Below are 21,345 nucleotides of genomic sequence, written 5' to 3'. Positions count from 1 at the left end.
GATACAGAGTGAATTTGTGGCAGAACCAGACCTTGGATATCATCCAGCATCACTCAACAATCCCCTTATTCTGGGCTCAGTCATAAGCAGGTCTCTGGGGTAAGCGCCAGGCCCTGCATGCACTCCAAGAGCTCCCAATCTCAACACATAGACAAAAGGTCACAGCAGTGAATCGAGGACATGCAGGGCCAGGAGAGTCATAGGACCCAGATTCTACCTGGTAGTAGCAGGGATCTAAGGCCGGAGGTTAGTTCTTGAGAGGCAGGCACTGGGGCAGGTGCCCCTGCCAGGGAATATTACAACTTGGGATGGGGATGAAGGGACAGCCAGTCCCAGGGCTCTAGTAGGAGCTGGCAGTCACATGGTTTTGAGATCAGGAGGCAGGAAACCAAGGTTCTAGTCCTATCTTTGCCAGGTACTTGCTGAGTATGACTTTACGTTACAAATTCTGTCCCGTCTTCCTTCTGGGGGGTGGTGCAGGTTAAATGAAATAATAGGTCTGTGATCGGTAAAGGGCCGAAGAGCTATGTGAGCAAGTGACTACCCATCCTTGGATATATCAGGGAAGGGGCTTCCCACTGGGAGCTGCACTGTGATTACAACTCTGTGAAACTAGGACTGATGGGTAAAACAGGTTAGGGTAGAGGGGTGATATCGGGGATTTGGGGTCAGACCAACCTTAGTTAGTCGTCCAGTGTCTCCTCTACCTGGCTTTGGCTTCTTGACCGAGTCCTGAAACCTCTTTTCAACTGAGTTCCCGTGTCCAGAAAAGGTAAATAATGATTTTTTGTGGGGTTGTGGTGGGAATTAAATGGGAATGTTTATATAAAACGCCTGCAACCGTGCTGGCCCACACATGGAAGTTTCCTTTGTACGTGCATGTGTTTTCCTTCAGTTTCCATTCATTTTGTTCTGGTTTTGTTTGTAAATTAAAAAAAAATAAAACAAAAAAGAGGAATTCTCATGGGAGGAGGTTTAGCCCAACTACAGTCCTGGGTTTTGCTCCTGACTCACCATGAAGCCCCAGGAAGTCCCTGCCCTCCCTCAGCCTTCATGTCCTCATCTGTAATACCAGGATGTTTCTCCAAAACCCAGCCTGGAACGAGAAGGATGCTACCCATCTGAGAGCCCTTCCATGGCAAGGACTCCCCAGGCTGAGCTGAGGGATGGGGTAAGGCAGGGACCAGGGGAGGGAGATGGAGTTGTGGGGGAGGGACCACAAAATGAGGAAGTGGCAGCTCTGTAACCACTGTGCTCAAGCCTATGAAGGACGCAGATCCTCTCAGCTGAGGAAGCCTGCTGCGTACCTTCCCACAGCCTGCCCAGTTAATGCCAAAACAAAAGACACTTTCCTGCTCCCTGCCGTGGGAGGACAGGGGGCAAAAATGAGCATCGTGAAGGACTGGCAGATGCCCTGACATCCTGCCTCTCCTTCCTGGGCACCCACCCTTCCCCAGGCTGTGGCACATCCACACACCCCTGTCCTGTGGCCTGGGCAAGCTGAGCACCACCCTCAGCCAAAGCTGGCCCAGTGTGTGGAGCTCCCCCAGGACCTGCTCTCCCCTCTCATTTTCAGCCCTCCTAAAGGGACACCTCCAACACCTAAACTTGCCTGTCTTCCCAATCCAGCCTCTGAGATGTGATCTAATTCTCGCCATGCAGAGAACATGGCATCAGAATGCTGGGATCTGCTATCAGTCACCGTGGGAGGGAATTCCCTGGCTCTGGGGAAGCTCTTTCAGCAGAAGGGAGCAGGTGGTGAATCTCCTTGCAGAGACAGACTCCGCCAACGCTGTAGACAGAGCCAATCCTGGGGTAAAAAGCATCAAATTCACCACCCCCGCCTTCTCTCTGATGCTTGTCTACACTGGGCACGGTAAAAATAATAGCTCGTATTTTATAATAGTTACTATGTGTCAGCACTTCACACAAATATTAATTCTCGCAAAGACTTTGAAGTAGGTTCTGTTAGCCCCATTTTACCCTAGGGTCACACAGCCAATCAGTGGCAAACTGAGATTTGTACCAAATTAATCAGGCTCCAGGGTCTGTGCTGCCAAACTACTTTGCAAATCTGCCCCCAGAAGATGGTATCCCCCATAAAACCCAGGTCCCCATTTGGCATATGGTAAGATGCTTGCCCTAGCATCCTAGAATACAAGCATTTTCCCAAAGTTGCCTGAGCTGAGAATCACCTAGGGGTTCTTGTTTAAAACACAGGGACCTCAGCCCCTACCCTGAGGATTCAGTAAGTTTGGTATAGGAAGAGAGGAAGTACCTGACACCTGGAAATTGCCCCCCAAAATATTTGTTAAGTGAATAAATGAATGCCCCTGCCTCCTCTGAGCCTCTCTCTACTCATCTCTAAAATGGGGTTACAGTTCTTCACCCTGCCCCATCTCCAAGCATGGCTGTATGTGGAGCCAGTGTGTGTGTGTACCAGCTTTGCTTGGGTGTGGGGAGTTGTTTACCAGCACACCTGGCTGGCTCCTAATAATAGGTATAATAATAATAGCTAACATTTATTGTATGCATGTGGAGTTCTAGATACAGCTCCGAGGGCGTTCATAACCGGTTGATTCCCACAATACCCAATTATCCTGACTTTAAGGATGTGGAAACTGAGGCTCAGGGAGGTTAAGTAACTTGCTTATGATCACACAGTTGGTAAGAAGCAGAATCGAACACAGATGGCCCTGCTTCAGTGTTCAGAGGTTAACTACTCTATCATAGTTTCTGGACTCACCCAGCCCCTCCTCTTGGGAACTGGGCTGCAACAGTTTAATTGAGCAAATGGTTACTGCAGCAGTGGAAGCGGGCCTTTATGTATGGGAGGAGGACAGGACCAGGAGAGGAACAATAAAAGCAAAACCCGCAGACAGGATGGGTGTGAGCCATGTTTGGGAACAATCTTGGGAAATGAGCCTACAAAGGTGGGCTGTACCTTGCATGTCCCGCTTACATATTTGCTCTGAGATTTAAAAGCATTCCTCCTTGATGATGTTCGTCATGCTCTGTAATAGGCACGAGTATTGCCAGTCTCAGCCATCCAGTCAGTGTCCCCATCCCCATAGGTCTCTGGGAGGAGATTTTATTTGTCACATAGTATCCCCAACACCTAGGATGAGGCACGCTGGATTTGAAAACCTAAAGACCCAGAGCTTCACCAGCTGTGGAACATTAAGTGTGGGCAGCCAGGTCACAGAGTACATCACCCTAAGGGAGGGTGTGCCTGGCGGCCTGTCGTCTGTTCGTATTCAGCCCTCTGTCCTCACAACCTCTGCTGGGCCTGTGACCTCACTGCTGCTCCTCCCTGGGGGTGGTTTTTGAGTGCGTGGACCATAAAGGAGAGGATGGACATGTCTGAAGGACAAGGCACCTTGAACTGGGTCACACTAACTCCAGTGCCTTTTCTCCCTGGACATAGGGAACTCAGCTTGGGAGCTGGGTTAAGAGCTTGGGTCAAATTCTAAGTCAGATGGACCAGTTTGAATTTTGAGACTGCTGCTTGCTAATGATGTGGCCTTCACTGCATAATCTAGATATTGCCTGCCTCTCCGGTGTCATCTCACACTGGCTCTGTGGTCCTGGGCCCAGGTCTCGCTCTCTGGGCCTCAGTCACTGTGTATGGAGGGATGATTACCCTTGAAGCTCACGTGGCTCTGTCATTCTCTAGTTCTGGACTTATCATGACTAGACAGTGCTTTCTAGATGGTAGCAAAGTGAATATAAAGGTGAAGCTTGGTCTTTTCTCCCTGAGGCAGCCAGAAAAATCTTTTCCACCCCAGCACTGATCACAGAGAAATGACTGGCTCAAGGCCTTAGGCATCATCTAGATATTCTACCTGGGTTACCATTTTTCAGGCATATCTGGAGATGCTTAGTCTCCGCTTGCAGCCCCACCCGGGCCCTCGGTCCTGCCCGGCGCCCCAGGAGGCTGGCCCCCATGGGCTGCACCAAGGCCTCCTTACCAACTGGCTTCCACTTGGGTTTGGACAATGAGAAACAACCGGAGACTGGAGGCTGCGAGAAGAGGTTGGGCTAGTTGTGCTTCTGCTCCCTCCCTGCTTTGGTGCCTTTCACACTGCCTCCTTGACCCCATTCCTGCCAGGCAGCCCTACCTCTCGCTGGGCTCCAGTAACATGATTCCTATCCCCTCCTTCAGCCATAATCTCTGGGTGGGTACTGCGCCATCCTTTTGTTTGTGCCCTTAACCTACCCACACCTCGGTACAGCAGTCTTGCCAGTAAGTCTCTTCATTTGAACTGTTAGCGGCGAATTGCTTTCTTCAGGCCTCCTGCCTAATGTAAGACCCTCGACCTGGATTTTGCCTGTTCGGCTCAGTCAGGTCAAGACTTCCCCCAGAACAAAGAACCAACCAGCCTGGTCTGTGAACAGCCCTCCCGTGCACCTGCTCTAGGGCAGGCATGCACAATGTGGTTTCTTTGGGGGCCCCACAATCAGACTGATTTATTGTCACTGCTAAAGGACCCTTGTGGGCACAGTCAGACGAGAGAAAGGGACCTATAGCAAGGTAATAGTCACTAGTTTAGTAAACCAAGGCCACAGAACAAGACATGACTGAAGGAAGAGCATGGTCAGATCACAGGCAGGGGGGTGGCAGAGCTACGGAAGGCCTGGTCAGGAACCACGAGATGCTGGATAGGCAGGGAGGACAAGCTCAGAAACGACTGGAGCAAAGGCTTGGCAGAAGGAAGTGGGATCCTTGAGGGTAGGAGCCAGGGGCAGGTGGGGCACACAGTGGGCTGCCACTTGGCCTCCCTCAGGACATGGCCCTCCCCCTTCCCTAGCCTGGAACAGGGCTCCTGCCTGAGGACAGGCCTCCCACATTCTCTTAAGCCATCTCACCTCCCTCAAAGTTGTGCTGCCAGGTACCCCAACCCAAGCAGTTTCCTTGCTAACCGCACCTGCCCAGACCACAGCCATAGCAGGGCCCACCTTTCAATTCTCATTTTCTTCACACCTCTGTAGGCTCCTCAAAAGTTTCAATTTCCTTTTCTTTTTTCTTTAGAAAAGTTTCCATTTCTTGACAGGGGTTGGGCCTGACACTGATCTAGGTAACGTCAAGCCTCTGTCGCTGCCTGCTTGCCTTCATTCCCGCCTCTGTCCCCCACCCGGCTCTCTCCTAGCCTCTGCCCTCCTGGCAGCTAGAGCAAGCCCTTCACGATGGTGTTTGGACCGTGCACTCCTCTGCTCGAGACCCTTCTGTAGGTCTCCCTGTCCTACAAATGAAGGCTAAGCTTCTGAAAGTGACATTCTAAGCCCTTCGCCGAATGATTCCTGCTGGTCTACGCATCTCATCTCTCAGTCTCACCGTGTTAGGGGCCCTTTGTACCAAACACGACATATTTATATGCACGTCTCAAGGACACATCAGGCTCTCTTAGCAACTTCACACTTCTGAACAGTCTTTTTCCTCTGCCTTCAGCCTTTTCTCCTGTTCTCTGCCTTTCTCATCTTCACCCTTCAAATCCCAGCTTAGAACCCCTGCTTCTACAAAGCCTTTCTCCTTCCCCCACGTCATAATTAATGCTTCTGCCTCTGGGTCTCCACAGCTTTCTTCAGATCTTGATGACAGCACTCCGCACAAGTTATTTAGTTATGTCTTGTTCTGAACTCCCTTTCCTTTCCCAGCTGGACTGCTTTTTAGCAATGCAACCTTGGGCAAGCCACTTAACCTTTTCAGGTACTCTCCTTGAGCCCCCAGACTGGCCTACGTGCTCTCTGTGAAGAGTTTTCAGCACCTATACATGCATTGATAATCATTATTATCCCATGATTCTGTATCTCCCACCAGGCTGTGAATCACTTACAAGCAAGATAACAGGCCAGGTTTCTTGTAACCAAAGTGTCTCTATATCCCCAGGGCCCGCCGTTCCAGAAATCCTTATGACACAGGCAAATTTAACCCAAACTCCATTTTTGCAAATGGGGAAACTGGGCCCAAAGAGGCACAGAGATTTGCCCAAGGTCATGAACCAGCTTCAAGGCTTTTTCCTCTGCCCTCCCCAGGTCCTTGTGCCAGCCTACTCTCCAGCGACCTCCCCCAGCCTGGGCCAAGGCTCTGGAACAGAGAGCAGGCCTATACCAGGCCTCACCTGTCGCTGTCCCATGGGCTTTCAGGGTGGAAGCTGCCAGATGCCTAGACAGTTTTACTTCCCTCTTGGCTGCAGAGCACTGAGAACAACTGTCAGATCTCAGGCACTTCCGTTTCACTCAGAGCCAGACTTCCTTTCCACCCCCTCTATAGGCCCTTTTCACCTCCTCTATAGGCAGCAAGCAGACCAAGGGCCACAGTTTCTGTGCCAGCTCCTGGGGAATTTTGTTTCTTCTAGGGGGCCCAGCCCAGATTGCTTGGGTAGTGGACTGCCCCTAATGACAGTCTCTGCCCTGGGGAGTTTGTGGCAGAAAAGCCTGATTAACCAAAACCCCAGGAGAAAGAAATCTTGACCTTGACGAAACCTCATTTAACCTGTAGATTTGGGGAGTGAAAGGCTTCACATGAGGAAACTCCTGCAGAATCATAAACCCTCAGAGCCCTTGGTGGAACCTGTTCATTTTACAGATGGGGAGACTGAGGCCAAAAAGGGAATTTCCCAGAGCAGAGATGCAGTGATGTACCCAGGGGCATTTATTTGTTAGGAGGCCTGACCCTGAACTAAATGGTCCCAATTTGTGTTGCTCTGAAGTGCTTTTTCCTGTGTGACGTTGTTTTGTTTTTGGATCTCCCTTCTATCAGCCCATCAGGTGCGTCTCCTCTCTGCTGCCTCCTGAGTGCCTGCCTGCAACAGCAACTCTTACCCCCAACCTGGCTGCCAATTAGCCTTTAAACTGTTTACAACTAGATCACCAAGGGTGTAAAACTAACCTGTAAAATATAAGTAAATCGGCTCAGACCAAGGGCTTAAGGAATATCTTTGGGATATCCAGGGACCTTTTATGCCTAAAGTCTGGTTTTTGTGGCCGTCCCTCAGCAGAAAGAAAAGTCCAGGCGCTCTTATCAGTCCTTTTCACCAGCTCACACTTAACCCACACAGGCTTGGAGTGTCCTCTAGAAGGAAGACAACAGGTTGCTGCTCTGCTTCTCTCACTTTGGTAAATTAATATTCCCAAGGCTAGAAGGGGCATTAAAGATCAGGCAGTTCAACCCCAAGATGGATTCAGAAAGCATTTCCCCTATAACTCTTATTGGACTCATGCCAGATCCAGAGCTTGGTGTGTAAGATCCACGGGGGTTCTTGTCTTCAGGAAACTCACCTCCGGAGCAGGGAGACAGATATGTAAAGAAATCCCACAGCAGAGTACATTGTGGGCCCAGGAGAGATACTGACCGGGATTCTCAGGGAAGACGGTGCTTCCCAGGATCTTGAACGATGAATTCACTAAAAAGAGAAGTGAGGGAAGGGCTCCAAGGAGCTCTCTATGTTCCTCCCATCAGAGCCCCCTGTCAAGCAGGCCACTTTTAGCTCAGACTCCCTGACTTCTGCACAACTCTTGCCTTTCCCACAGGCTTTATTCACTCACTTTGTTGGTCAACAATCTTCCCATGCATTTCACCTGTGAAGACTATACTGGGCTCTGGAGGCTCCTGGCCTTGAAGAAACCCTACCCTGTGCATAGATGCATATAGATGCGTAGAGAGACAATGACCACTCAGTGTGGACAGGGTGTGAGGGAGGGAAAGACAGAACTGGAGAGCCAGCGAAGGCACCGGAGCCATTCGGGGAGGTCAGGGAAGACTTTCTGCAGGAGGAGATTTGTGACCTGAAATCTGAGATGTGGAATCTCCTTTGCTCCTCCTAACGTTCCTCTCCTTATTATCTCTATTGTAGAGGTGATAAAACAGGCCCAGAGAAGGTCAATGCCTTACCCAAGGTCACATAGTTAATCAGGGAGGGATGGGATGGTGGTGTTCACCCCTGGGGGTGTGCACCCAGCCACGGAGCCAGAGGGAAGAGCTGGGCCTAAGGGCCTGGGACTAGACGTGGGATATTCAGAGGTCCTAGGGAGGAGCAGAAGCTGAGGTGGAACCAGTAGTACCTGCCATCTCCCCCCACACAGTGGAGCAGAGGAAGGGACAGGAATATCCATCAGTTCATGGCTTCAGGATAGCAAAGCTGGCTCAGTCCTTGGACACCATCGCATCTAAGCCCTCATTAAACTGAGGCTCACCCAGAACAATTGGAGACATACAATATCACAGTGGCTGGCCCTGGATTCGAACCCAGAGGCTCTGTCCTCCAGCCCAGGGTTCTGTGCACAGCCCTGCCTGCCACTACAGTGTTTAATCCAATCTACATGTACTGAGGCAAGCTCTAGATTGGACACTCTTCCAGGCCGTGGGACCACACGGATCCTCCCCATCACTGTTGTCAGGAGCTTACGTCTGAAGTGGGGAAGTCAGATCTGGCTCACAGACGTGAGGCAGCATGGGAAGTGAGGCAGCAGCAGGCGTGAGCAGAGCGCTGGGGAATGGTGTGAGGGGGAACTTAGAGTGACGTGGGCAAGTCCTTGGACCTCAGTTCTCCGATCTGTTGCAAGAAGGGACTGGAGTCAACAATCTCTGTCATCTCTCAGTTCAGGCAGTCAGGCCTCTACACCCACTTGCTTTGCAGGGGTTGGAAGGTGGGGCTGGGCCAAGCTTCTGGGAGGCAGAGGAAGTGGCCTGAGCTGCTTGAGCCACCCCCGGTTGCCCATGTCAGGGCTGACCCATTACCAGCAGGGAAATCACAGACTCAGCGCTCAGACATCTGGGAGGTGCTAGGCAGCCAGGGTATTTTTAGGCCAGAGGCAGACATGCCAGGAATCCTGGGCGTTGCTGAGCCAAAGAAGCTGGGAGGCCAGTGGAGGGTAAACCAAAAGAGGTGGCCCCAGTCCTGATTCTTACTTCACCAAGGTCAGCTGGCCTTCCTGTTCTCCAGAGGCCAGTGCTCAGGACTATTGTGTTCCATCTCTGGATTCCCTGACTTGCCACTGACCTGCTTTCTTCTGGGTTGTCAGGTGCAGAGCTGTTACAGGGCCTCGGGGAGGATGTGCACTTATCACCATTGATCCCCTCAGCTTGTTCTTTGAGTGCTTTCTGTGGTCCAGGTGAGCTGCTGGGCCTAAGGCTATAGAATAGAAAGGAGGCAACCCTGGCGGGGAGCGGGATATGGGAACACAGACAGTGATAACACCCTGAGATCTCTTTAGCAGAGGAGGACGTGTGGGCCTGGGGGAGCTTTGGGGGTGGGGCTGTTGATTTCCCAGGAACCAGATGATTATCTGCCAGCTGGGGGCAAACTCTGGGTTATTAAATAAAGGGTGATTATCAGTCTTTTCTAGAGCCATGCCTTTTCCTCTTCCATTATTTCTGAAAGGTGATGTCTCAGAATTAGAGTAAAGAGTATGATGATCTTTTCAGCTCTGGCCCTATCAACTATCAGAAAAACTGCCCAGTTTGCAGGGGCAGCTTTAACAAATGGATACTCCTGTGCCTTTTCCCCACCCCATCCCCACCAAGCCCTCCAGGCAACTCCACTCTGTCTTGTTATGGGTGAAGACCCAGGCCCAGAAAGGGGCATGTCCAGCCCAAGATCCCTCTGTAAGGCCTAAGGAAGGACTGTGACCACTGTCTGAAACCTGCAGATTCCCACGTGGTCAAAACCATGGGAAGGACACTCCCAGCCCTGCCTGTTACAAGGAGAGGGCTAGGGTGTGGGATGGGCAGAGGGCAGGAGTCCAGCCCCATACTATGCCCCATTACCACTGACTCTGCAGATTAGACTTGGCCTGTCCCCATCCTCTGCCTAGGACTGTCTGTCTTTCCAGCCCAGTGTTTCTCAAATCAGGCTCGTCAGTTTCCTGAGAGTTCCCAGCCTTGGTCACGAGTGTCTTCAAATTCTTAAATGATTTACCTTCACTTTAATAAAAATCTATTAATATGAGAATATTCTGGCTTGGCTGGAAAGCAGAGCATCTTATAAAAGAGGAGGCTTTAAGTGCCAGAGTCCACATCTGGCTTTATCAGCAAACTGGTTCCAAAGAAGCTGTTAAAGTGACCACATTTAGCTTCAGTGCAGTGTCTCAAGCTGACTTATCAATTTTGAAACTCACTGCTGTAGCTAAAATGCTTATTTCCTTCCTGCAAGATCCTGGGCAGAGAAATAAGGCTCTCAGCTGGGGTCAGAAGGCCTGGGTTCTAATTTTGTCTTTCCCCCCAACTCACTGAATAGCCTGAGACAGCTCCCTTCCTGAGTCTAGATCTGGGACTAGGTTTCTGCACTTGTAAGATGGTTAGTTTGTGTTGGACAATCCCCATGACCCTTCTCACTCTCACGAGACAGGATTCCAAACCATATTGAGTTACCCTCTCATCCGCCCCCCCCCCCCCCCAAACTCCCCATGCCATTCCCATGCCATGTGAGGCCAGTGCTGCACTGGCTGGTAGGTGGAGACACAGGCAGAGAAGTAGAACATCCAGGAGGGGGTGTCAGACAGAGATAAAGAAGGCGGCCTGGTGGGGGGGGGGGGGTTGGAGGACATCAGGAAGCCACCAGGCTAAAGCAAACTTTACAACCAGCCAGGCTGTGTCAGTTGAGACTTACCCTGGGAGGCATGGGGGTTCCTCCCAGGGTGGTAGGAGTCTACATCCTGGGCTCCTGTGAGGTCAGGAAGCCTAGCCCTCACCTGTGTGGGATTGCCCTCTGAGACTCACCCATCTCACCCCCCATCCCTCCCACCAGGGACGTAGGGCCGCCATCTCCTATACCCTCCCCATCCCGGCTCATACTGGGGCCTCAGGGCACAGGGACTCCAAGAGTGCCAGAGCTACCCCATTTGATTAGCCCAACTTTCTCCAGCTCCTGCCCCATGGGCCTACCCAACTCCCATACATTGCCCAGATTTCAAACTAGGAGCCCCCCCTGTCAGGAAGTGCTCCCCGAGTCCCCACCCCAGGCAGGGCCAGGGACTCATTCCAGCCCAGGTCTGTATTAACCTCTGTCCCTGCACTGATCCACTATAAATGTTTTCTGTCCCTCCCTCCCTCCAGACACCCTGCTGCCTATAGGTGAATTCAGACATTATGGAGATGTCTAAGAGCTTTGTAATTGAACAAAATTTTTCTGAAATCAACTCTGTGCTGGGCACTGCTTCTCATCAGAACTGTTCTCATGTAAAATTGCTTTTTGTCCTCTGGGGCTGGGAGAGGGGTGCTATTAAACCTCTCTCACTTTGCAGGGGGCGGGGGAGGTTTGATGCTCTGACCCTAGGTCAGGGAATTTTAGGCCTAGAGGAGCAGATGGAGTAGGAGGAAGTGTCTGTCCTGTAGGACCCCCTGTCGTTAGGCCCCAGGCGACCTGTCCCCTAAGTCACTGTTCACCAGCGCCTGGGGAAGGCTTTGCCAGCACTTGCAGTTTGTGGGCTGGATACACTAATCTGGGCTCCCTACTGTCCTGACCCATCAATTTATCCTGTCTTGTCACCCTGTACCTGAAGGGGTCTCCCGGGGACACCGGGACGCAGGCTAGAGCAGTGAGTAAGTACACTGTCAGATGGGAGCAGAGGACAGAACGGAGGAGATGGATGCCAAGGGAGGGTTTATGGGTAGGGAAATGCTTGGGGGTAGGTGGGGTGTCCCCACCACACCTAGGTGGAGGTGGCTGCCTCTTCTCTAGGCGTGGGACCATCTGAGTTTTCAGTGACTTGGTCCCCACCCTGGCCCAACTGAGGAGCCTTCAGAGCACAGAGGAAATAAGTCATCACCTCCCAGCCTCAAGGAGGTCTGTTATTAGCACCCCCACCCAGGGAGAAAGCATTGGGCTGTGAGTTAGGAAAGTGTGCAGCTTTGGGCAGGTGTAGCCTAATCTCTGGGCCTCAATTTCCCCATCTGCACAATGAAGAAGTGGGCTCTGTAAACCCTAAGGCCCCTTCCAGTGACAGTGTGTAGGCAGGATAAAGCGGAAGAAATTGCTCCTGTGTGTGGGGTTCTGAGATATGGGAGGCCATATCGCTCATTCCATCTAATCTTGTAGCCACGGAATAAGAAAAAAATCTCTGCCCAAGGAAAGGGTGCAGGAACTGAGGGCACAGGCTACTGGGACGCCTTCAAAAATCACACTGTTAGACAGGGAGGGTTCTTGGAGCTGAGGTAGGGCTACCAAATTGTTGTTCTAAGCAAAGAAGGGTGGATATGTTTTGTTTTGTAGTAATATATATATAACATAAAATTTCCCATTTAAACCATTTTCAGTATATAATTCAGTGGCATTAAATACATTTACGATGTTGTGCTACCATCACCATTATCTATTTCCAGAATTTTTCCATCTTCCCAAACAGAAACTCTGTACCCATCAAACAGTAACTCCACATTCCCTCTCCCCCCACTCTCTGGTACCCTCTTATTCTACTTTCTGTCTCTGTGATTTGCCTATTCCAGGTACCTCACGGAAGTGGAATCATCTAATATTTGCCATTTTTTGTCTGGCTTATTCCACTTAGCATAATGTTTTCGAGGCTCATCCATGCTGTAGCATGTGTCAGAACTCCATTCCTTTTTGAGGCTGAACGAATTCTGTTGTGTAGATCTACCACATTTTGTTTATCTAATCATCTGCTTATGGACATTTGGGTTTCCACCTTTTAGCTACTGTGAATAATGCTGATATGAATATGAGTGTACAAGTATCTATTTGAATCTCTGCTTTCAATTCTTCTGGGTATATACCTAGAAGTGAAATTGCTGGATCATATAGTAATTCTACGTTTAATTTTTTGAGGAACCACCAAATTGTTTTCATACTGGCTACCCCATTTTACATTCTCACCAGCAACGCACAAGGGTTTCAATTTCTCCTGGGGACACAGGCTAGAGACACTTGTTATTTCCTTTTTATTATTTTATAATAATAGCCATCCTAATGAGTGTGAAGTAGTATCTCACTGTGGTTGGCCTGGATTTTTTTTATAACATATTTTAGCTGCAGAGTCCTTTTATCAGAGGAAAAGTAAAGGCCACATAAAGTCTCAGTGAGAAGCTGGCAGTGGGTAACTGGAGGTGAGAGGGGCTGGTGAGGTGTGTGTGTGTATGGGCGGTGCTCATGTGTGAGGGTATTTTCTCGTGGTCCTGCCCCACCCAGAGGTCCCTGAGGTCTTTCTAAGGAATCCGGCGGCACAGTGTAAAATGTCCCTGTCTCATGGTCCCTGAAATCACTTCCCTTCTGGAGTACTAACTGAAAGTGTAACAGTGGCTGGAAGCTTCTCATGCTTTGTTCTTGGGAGAGGACTTTGCTGGCCACCTGGGAGGAGGCCCTCTCCATTTGGCAGTCACTTGAGATTATCAGATGTAATTAGGCTCTGGCAGAACAAAACAGGACCCTTTGTGGCTTGACAAAGGCTGTCTCTCCCAAGATCAATGGGATGCAGAGCTGGGGAGGAAAACAGCACATTTGCAGGAGACAAAGGAGCTTCCAGGACGCAAATGGAAGAAGGCCCAGACCCTTCCCTTGTGAGGTTCAAAATTATTTGACGCTCTCCCAAGATAATGATCCCCAGTGAGCTCCACTGGTCAATGGGGAAGGACCCCTGGGCCCCCAAGGGGAGCTCAGTAGTGTGGGAAAAGGGCCTTGTACTGGTGACCAGGCTCAACTCTGCAGCTGAGGACCCAGAAGCGCCTTCGGGCTCTTCTCCCGGACAAAATTGCCTGAGCTCAGGAGTGTAAATGAGAGCTGGGACTTTGGAGTCATGTGCTCATGGCAGCTGGGACCCTGAGCAGCAAGGGGGAGCAAGGCTGGTGCTCAGCAGTGACCTCGGTTGAAATAAGCTAGTCCCTGAGGATTTTGAGCAGTCCTATGAGGTGGGAAAAAAGGCCTCCAAAGGGGCAGATTGGACTTCCTATTGATAAGGTCTTGTGGGAGCTCAAGCGATTATTGGGAGGATAATGTGATTATAATTTGTACCCTAAGCCGGTGCAGTAACCATACTACTTACATGTAGTTCTCAAGTTCTTGGCTTCTCTAGCTTCCATAAGTGGGGCAGGGTGAGGGGAACCAGAAAAATGTATTATCTCTTTCTGCACCCAGACCAAGACAAGCCTGGGGAATAGGAGGGAAAAGTCTCTGGGCTTCTTTCTGCACTTCAGTTCTCTGCTAATCCTTCTCAGTTACAGTTCAAGAGCTCGCCAGCCTCTCCTCACCCTCAGGATTCCTCCATGACCCCTTGCTTATGTCTACAACCCAGGATAGTCCTCAAGTGCTCAGGTTATTTCCTGTTCCCTCCCTCTGTCAACACTTATCCAGCCTGTGCACCTCCCTCTGAATCTCATTAGGACACTGAGCTCAGCTGACAGACCTGAGAAGTCGATGGCAATGGGTGGTTAATCTAGCCAATAGAGCTTCTCATACATTCCATCTCTGATTCCACTCACATTTCACCAGGGATCTTATTTACTCCAAAACACAGCAATCTGAACAATAGGTTTTTGGAATGTAACCCCTCAACAGTCTTTCAGTTCTGTTGTGCAAAGAAGGTGTGATTCTGTTGGCGGAATTTTAGGCACTTTAAAAGGAACTTGGGAAGATATTTTCTTGCCAAATAGGCACCCTCTGCTAACCCACAGAGAAGACAGCATTTTCTGCCTACACGTGAGGGAGCCCAGACTAGGCCCAGGGCTCAGGGCCAAACAGGCCCAGCCCCAGCTGTGACCTTCAGTTCCACTCCCCTGGCCAAGATGCCAAATTCAGATCTCCCATCAGTCCTGAAGCAGGTTAGACCAGTTACCATGGGCACGTGCCTGGGCAACCAAATTTGCCTAAGATGAAATCCTGATTATGCAAAAGGAACCTTTAGCCTGCAATGTTTTCCGCACCCAGCACATCAATGAAGACATTTATTTTTGACTACACTTGGAAAGAATAGAAAAACAAGCAGGATAAAGGCTAAGAGAAGAGAATGGAGCAGGAACCAAGGAACTGAATCCTCTAAGCTTCAAACCTTCATTCAACCTGCCTGCTCATCTAGGCCCTGTATTTGCTAATTCATTCTTGCAACCAATCTTCACTCAACTAATCAATAAATAAACCAATCTTCATTTAATCAAACATTGTATTTAATGGAGCAACCACTTAATTTCATTAATTCATTCACTTTCTTTAACAAATCAACCTTCGTTTAACCAAAAAAAAGCACTAAGGAGTCATTCAGTCTTCGTTCATTCAACTAAGTATTTCAAATATCAAAAGTTCAGGGCTAGAAGAGACCTCGAAGGCCCTCTGGTTCAGCCAATTGAATCTTGTAGGAATCCTCACCATTGATTGCAACCTTGCCAGATAGCCACCCAGGCTTCATTGAGCCCCTCTAACAGTGGGGAGGGAGCTCACTGTCTTCAAAGGCTGCCTGGACTGTTGTGGGATAGCTCTGGCTGTGAGAAAATATTTCTCAGTCCCTTTGTACCGTTCATATCTGTTTCTGGTGCTGCCTTCCAGGTCACACAGAACAATTCATCTCCCACGCTAGGAGAGCCTGTCAGCAGGTAAAGGTAGAGATTATGTCCTCTGGTCTCCCTCTTTTGCTCACCTGGCCCTGTGGGTGGTGTTCCCAGGTACAGCCTCTCTCTTCTGGTTAGGCAGGCCTCTCTCTGTCCTGGGCTATCTCCTGGATTGGGGATTGGAATGGCAGGCCACATTCCAAGTGTGATGTGATCAGCTCTGAGGTAAGGGAAGAGTCGCCTCCAGTTCTGAACAGACCAAGCCCCAGAGTATGTGTGATGCCTGCCATTTTGCTGAAGGTATCTCCTTTCACCTTGTTCCACCTGTCCCCTACGTCTCTTAGCTACAGCTGAGCACCCAAAGGGCAGTTGGTCCATGGACTTGCTGGAGATGTCAAGAGAGGGGCTGACCCAAAGCTCTGCCCAAATGGAGACAATAGGGATTAAGTGGGCCAGCCATTTCTCCTCTGAGAGCTGAGGAGGGAGCTAAGCCATTGGAGGAGATGAGGCAGGAAGACAGAAAGAAGGGAGTGCGCAGGTGCTGGAGTCAGTACAAGCCATGAGAAAGTGGAGGCTGAGGGAAGGAAGTTATACACTATGTCAGGTTGTAGGAGTGAATGACAGAAACACACTGACCGATTTAGTCAGAAAAATAATTTCTTAAAAGGACTCTAGCTAGGTAACTTGCAGAAACTGATCTCTCGTTAGTGGGTGATTTAGTAGTGGGGTATATATTCTGAAAAATTACAGCACATGACCGGAAAAAAAATTGTTTTAGAAAATGTATAACTTCCCTTCCCCCATGCCTTCTAAGGAAGTTGTATCTAGGTCTAGCCTGTGGGTGTTTGGTTTGCTGAAAACCAAGTCTTGTTCAGGTGATAGCCTTTACTACACTAAATCACAGCCTTATATGATGGGTAAAAAAGAGCCCAGCTATACTTGTGCTGCAAAAAGGAGGGGTGGGGTGGCAAGGAAGGTGAAAGCAGAGGAGACCCTGAAGAGGAGAGAGACCTGGGGTCACTTGAGGGGAGAGAGAACTGCCGTGGGTTGTTTGATGTAAAACACTATTCCATTTCTAGATAGATATCTGCAATACTATGTCCATGTAATGCAGGAACTCAGTTCCCGCTCCCCGCCCCAGAACGCAGGATATGGTGAGGCCAAAAAGGAACACCAACAGACCTATAGATAGGGGGTTCATACCACTATATTCTTGCTGGTGGCTGGGTTGAAAATATAGGAAGCAGGAGCCGTAATCTGCCGTCCGCTTCTCTGCCAACCAACCACCCCACTTGCAGCTGCACTCCGCACCTGCTAGCACAGCCATGGCAGTTATATCAGTGGCCAGTGGCTAACTGGTTACAGCTGATGGCCAACCAGTCAGAGCTGATGGCCATCTACTACCCAAACCAGCATCTTTCCAAGTGAGGTCGAGAGCCTGGAAACTGCTCTCTGGGACTCTGTCCCCACAGTCCATTTTTCACTAAGGCCTTATGATCAAAGTTGACTTTGGGGTAATTAAGAGAGGTGCTGCTTGGCGAAGGATGTGAACGGAGGCTGTTGTGGGAGGGCAGACACATGTGGATTGCACTTTGGGACTGTGCTCAGGGTTTTTGATGGGAAGTTCAATTCTCAGCTGAGTCTGTGTTTCAATCAGTACCCTAAATAAAGAGTCAAACGCACAGCATTGTACCTATAATTAACAATACTGGGTTGTGCACTTGAAATTTTAAGAGGGTAAATCTCATGTTCAATGTTCTTACCACAAGTGAAAAAAAAAAAAAAAGAAAAATAACAAAACAAAACAAAAAATGCTCCTCCATCCCCATTGCTGCAATCATGCCAGTGTAGGCTGATCTAGCCCCAGCAGAGATGGCCTTGGAATAGTGTCTCAACGCTGGACGGAAGTTGTGGCTGTGAGGTCACCATTCTGGCCTGAACATGAATGGATTTTTTAGTAGGTATATTAATTAGGATCCTTTTGGTAGCAAATCATGAAGATTCATCTCTAATGTGTTGAGCAAATCAAACAACACCCAAAAACATGAAAAAGGAGGGTGCAATTACTGGCAATGTAAATGTGAAGCCCAGGAGTAAATCCAGCTTGCTTCAGGAATGGCTAGATCCAGACACACAAGTCAAGTCACCAGGAATTTGTCTCCATCTCACCACTCTGCCTTCCTGTGTTGGCTTCTGTCTCAGCTCACTCTCCCCATGTGGTGGCAAGATGCCCTCCAATAGCTCCGTCCTAACGTCATCAGCCCTGCTGGAAAGAGATTACCTTCCCAGTAATTCTGAGGAAAGTTCTAGGACTAAGTCTCATGGGACTAACTGGTTACTTCCCTCACCCTGGAGTTGGGGGATGGGTCAGCCACACAGGAACTCCTTGACCTGAGAGCACAGGCAGGAAAGTCTCCCAAAGGAAATCAAGTTGCTGATACCAGAAATGGGAATGGCAAAACAGCAGTCAGTGAAAAACGGAGACATGCACCCTGTGACATGAACTCAGGAGAACGATGTCAAAACAAACAAACAAAAACCAAATTTCCAGATTGGGAATTGATGTTTAATCCAGCCTTGAAGGGCACGTGATTTATTAAGAAACTAGAGTGTTTCCAGGAAGGGGCGAAGTGGACTGGGGCAGATACCCTAAGCTGATTTGGGCCCCCACTCCTTCCCCTTTCAGCCTTAGCTGCAGGGACAGGATTTCCTGGAGCGGGAGCCGGTGTTGTGGAGCTGGCTACCAGACAAACACTGAAACCTCTGGTCAAGGCCACATGCTACCAGAAAGGAGACACGGTTGCACGTAGTGCGGCCCCAGGAACAAGAGAGGAGGTTGCTCAACTGTGGTTAGAGCTCCCACTGAAATGTTACAGGATGGTGGTGGGACAGAGGAAAAAAGTGGCAAAAAATAAGAGGTTTTAGGCTCTGGCAGTAGGAATCAAACACGAATTCAAAGCTGCAAATCAATGCCTCAATCTATGTGAAAGAATGACCAGTGCCAATTAGAGGGATGTGCAGTGATGAGGGAAGGTGCTGATTCAGAGGACGTAGAGAAAGCAGGAAGGAGAGAGGTGCTCCCCATGAAGACTGAAGAGACCTGCTAGAACACATAACCATGGGTGCAGCTGATAGGGAAACTTTACTGAGAAAAAGCAGAATTCCCAGGAGATTGGATTCCATATGCTGGATATCTTCCATTCTCTAGCCTTCCCCACCCGCTCCCTGTCCGAGGAAGCTGACCATTATAGACTCAGTTAACAGGATTAATTAAGTGCTTCTAGCTTCAGGTTGGGTTTGGCCAATGGAGAGTCCCAGCTGGAGACCAGGGGAAGGGAGGAGAGTGAGGTCACGGTATTTATTCCCTGGGCTCTCTTCTTGTGGCAGGGCTGGTTCTGTCCCTCAACCGAAGGTCACTGCTCCTCCCAAAGAGGCTGACTCCACATGACTCTTTCTCATTCCAGGTTCCAGTAACTGCTCCCCTCCCCCTACCCTTGGCCTAGAGGTGGTGACAGCTCTGCTGCTACTTGCTCCAGATTATTGCACTTGAGATTCCTCTGCACTTTGTAAATAGTCCTTTTATAAATAAAACCACCTCCTTTCACTTTCAGTTGAGTGGGCCATCTGTTGCCTGTTGGGACCCTGAATAATCCCTGAAATGCTCACTATTAACTAAGTGTGAAGATAAAGAGGGGGAGGTGAGTCCTCAGAGGATAAGAAGGAGCAGCAGAGCTCTGGCTGCAGGAGCCAGTACCCACTAGGGAGGCAGAAGGGCTGCAAATACACTCAGCCTCCTGAATGAGTCCCTGGCCAGAGACATGAGGCAGATAGGCCAGCGACTAATAGCAAGTCCTTGAGAGCCAGCCTGAAGCTCAGGCTAACGTGCTGGGCATCCTCTCTTCCACTGGGGAGAGTCTGGTACCCAGCAGGACTGACACTTGCTGGCACCTAACAGGTCCCTGTACTTCCTGGTCAAATTGAAGGGCAAACTAACGGACGCCAAGGACTCCTGAGTTTGAAACACTACAGCATTTATTTTCACTGTGACCAGGAAGGCCATCTTGTGGCATATGGACCTCTGAGGAAGCTCAGTAAATGCATCATTTTTTTCCCTTTACAGGAGGAGATGGGGAGCTTGGAGCTGAGGCACGCAGGGACCTACATACTTCTGGGATAGAGGCGCAGTCAAAGATGTGGGGTTAGGGCTTGTCTCTGAGAGTAAAGGAAGTGAGAGAGGGAATCCAGGATGAAAATCCCACCAGCTTTCCAGGCCCCTTTTAATGCTAATGCTTCTGTATTTCAGTCACAGTGGCTACAAATCTCCCATGTTTCTCTTCCCCTTCAAAGCTAAGTGTGTGTGTCAGGGGGATAAAGAGAGAGAGTAGAGGCACTGAGAGGCTCTCTTGAAGAGAATGGGGGTGCCTGCAGAGCGAGAGAGGAACTATTCCCTCTGGACACTCACTGAGCTAGGACCCTACAGGCTCATCCTGGTGCTGGAATAAAGCGTGGTCAACAAGCAGGGCTGTGGACAGGGAGGGCCTGGGCCATGTTCTCGTGAGACTGCAGGTGTTTGTGAGTGGACCACAAGAGAGTGGACCAGAGACTTCTGAAGGTAGGAGACCCAAGGAAGGGCCTGTGTCAGCGCACTTGTCAGGACCAGGATATGGTGGGCCGGGGAGGAACATGGGACCACCCCTCCCATTTCTTCATACCTCCCATGGCTCCATGTGAAAGAGCATGAAGGTTAGAGGAGGGGCAGGAACCAGAGGGACAGCCAGCAGCTGCTAGACCAAGCAGTGGGACCCTCAACTTGGAAGAGGGGCTGGGGACAGATGGTAGGGACAAAGGAAGGCCAGGCGGCCCTATCTGCGGGAGTCCTTGGTAATGAGGGGACCCAGGTAGAGCTGAACGACAGCCAAGAAACCACACATATCCCTCTGTGGAGACCACCACATCACAGAAGACACTGAGGCAGACAGAACCAGAGGAAGGCCCGGGACCCCTCTCCACTGCAGAGTGAAGTCAGGCTGGCAAGAGATCTCACCAAGCTTCCTCCCCACATCCAGGAGTTAGTGACCAGAAAAGAGAGCAAAATATGTCCATCCTCACACCAAGCCCTTCTAGTCACAATTCTAGCCTAGGTGGGGTAAGAAGATTGCTACGAATTAGATAGGAGGGTGAAGTTTAAACTAGACTGGTCTAAGTTTTAATAACTGAACAAGACCAGAACATTATATAAACTCTACCTATGATGTTATAAAAGAGGAAAGAGTAGAATGGGGGACTAGGGAGAACAAGAAGACCCAGAATTGCTTCATTTGTCTTCCTCAATATGGGGAAATTCCTAACAGCCAGTTGCAGCCACAAAGTGGCCACTGGGCTCCTATCTCCATAGGGGGCATTCCACCAACCTGAGCAAGAGAGCATCCGTGAACCAGAATGCCTGCAAAAGTCCTGAGATTCATTCTGACTGCACCATCTTGGGTGACAAATCCACTCCTGAACCAATCGCTGTGGCTAAGAGATGGCATGTGCCAATTGGTCAAGCTTCTGTCATACTTCCATCCATGGAATTGGTATCCCTGGAACCACAGTGTTCCTCAAAGGGATGTGGGAACCTCAGGGAAGAGGGAAGGAGGATGAATTGGGGGAAATATTAAATTGGGGGTTTTCCCTCTTCACTCCTCTGAGAACATAAAGTTTCAGCCCCGGGAGGGAAGTGAGACTAAAACTAAAATGTCAGGTGTTTCAAGTCATTGCCATACTTAAAGACAAGGTGAAATGGTGGCTAGGAGTAACGGGGCAGAATGAAATAGCCCTGCAGGAAGAAAACGAGAGGAAGGAGAGACATGAGATGG

The 21,345-nt window shown here is 49.8% G+C and overlaps 1 long non-coding RNA gene across 2 annotated transcripts in view; it reads left to right on the top strand.

The window, feature by feature from the left end:
• LOC141572225 (uncharacterized) overlaps positions 1 to 21,345 on the top strand; it is a 44,260-nt gene continuing 22,915 nt past the window's right edge. For both annotated transcript variants that reach the window (XR_012497492.1, XR_012497491.1), the window contains exon 1: positions 1 to 772. This is a non-coding gene — a long non-coding RNA (uncharacterized LOC141572225). The remainder of the gene's footprint in view (positions 773 to 21,345) is intronic.

The sequence above is a fragment of the Rhinolophus sinicus genome, linkage group LG06 (genome assembly GCF_036562045.2).
Source record: "Rhinolophus sinicus isolate RSC01 linkage group LG06, ASM3656204v1, whole genome shotgun sequence".
NCBI classification, from domain to species: Eukaryota; Metazoa; Chordata; class Mammalia; order Chiroptera; family Rhinolophidae; genus Rhinolophus; species Rhinolophus sinicus.
Note: the sequence above shows the minus strand (reverse complement) of the source record. Positions and strands in the feature narration are given on the sequence as shown.